Raw genomic sequence first — 1,587 nt, 5'->3', positions numbered from 1 at the left:
GAAGAATGCCAACTGATAAATGTAGAAGGAAGCATAAAAATAGAAAAATCACCATTTTAAAATGACCATGGTCATGATTGATTCAAACAAGAATCATCCGTGGATGCTAAAACCATTGGATGAAAGACTGCTGAGGATTAGAATATGAGGAAATCCCCACTGGGTCCCGCCCTGCGTTCAGGAACGGGGCGGAGTCGAGGGGCTGGCCTGAAAGCTGGAGGAGGAGGGGCAGGGGCGAGGGGCGGGGGTGTCCGCAGCGGCCGGAGAAACGAGCACCCCCTTCCAGGGCTCCCATTCCTCCAAGAGGGGTTTCCTGTAGGGTCGGCACCTCGGAAGGGAAGGGTACAAGAGCTTACAGAGAGGCCAGGTGGGGGCGAGGCGGGGACTCAGGGGATGGAGGGGGGTCCCAGGAGGGGCTGTAATCAGGTCAGGGCCCCGGGAAGCTGGGGGAGGGGAAGCCACCAGGCCCTCGGCTCCAGCTCCTACGCCCCATCCCTCCTCCCCCAAAGGGAGCGGGGGAGTAGAGGCTGCGAGCACCCTGCGTCCCTAGTCCGCGGCTTCCCGAAAAGGAGAAACTGAGGCTCCGAGCAGGAGGGACCTCTAGATTGGGATTCGAGGAGAAGCAGGTGGGGAGGGGGCTGCCCGGGCATTTTAGGACCTGTGGGTTTGGAGGGAGCCAGGATGCGACACTCAGGGCCCCCCGATGGAGGAAGGTAGCCGGTGAGGGACACTTCCAACTGGGCCTGCGGTGCTGTGTACCCCAAAGAGCCCCTCCCCCCCGCTAGTGTCAAACGGAATCCCATTCGGACACCGCGGGCCCGGTTCGGCTCCCCGAGGCCGGCCTGGCCGAACTGGGTGGGACTCGCTTTCTCCTCCCCAACCCCCTCCGCAGGGGGCCTCCCTCCCTTTCCAGCAGGTGGCTCCGCCGGGCACCAGCTCAACCTGTTGGACCACAATGGGCGGTGCCAGTGTGGCCCTGGCCCTCACCCGGGCTGACCCGAGATCCCCGCGCAGGGGAGGGACAGAGTGCCGGCCCCTCCCTCCTCTTTCGGCCGTGACTCAGCCTCGGAGCTGCTGCCGTGTCCCAGCCAGGGGCGGAAAGTGTGAGGCGCCCCTGCGGGCCCAGGCCAAACCAAACAGCCCCCCACCCCAGACATTATCTCACTGGAGAATTAGGGGGGCTCTAGGAAGGAGGGGGGCAGCGGCAGGCATGGGGCGCTCCCGCTAGGGGAATCCGCTCCGGGTTTTCCTCTCGTCCCTGTCCCCCTTGGGTCCCGAGGCTGGTCACTTCTCCGGGTTTTCTTCTGGGCCCCGCCGGTCAGATTCCGGTTGTCGAGGGCCCGGCCCGGCGGGGTCCAGGCCAGGCTTTCCCCCTCCCTCCTCCAGCCGTCGGGGTCGCGCTGGTCTGCGGAGCGCCTGTGCCAGGGCCGATGGTTGGGCCTAGACATATTAATTTCATGCTCAGGAATTGCCTTTTGAGGGAGGTGGTTAAACTTATTAATAGATTTCTCATTAAAAACGTACATTTGAGTTTATCAGGGCGAACTCTCCTGGTGGGGTGGAGAATGAGCAGAGCCTTCTGCTTAT

The sequence above is a fragment of the Myotis davidii genome, unplaced genomic scaffold (genome assembly GCF_000327345.1).
Source record: "Myotis davidii unplaced genomic scaffold, ASM32734v1 scaffold208, whole genome shotgun sequence".
Classification (NCBI taxonomy): Eukaryota; Metazoa; Chordata; class Mammalia; order Chiroptera; family Vespertilionidae; genus Myotis; species Myotis davidii.
This window is presented reverse-complemented; position numbering follows the sequence as displayed.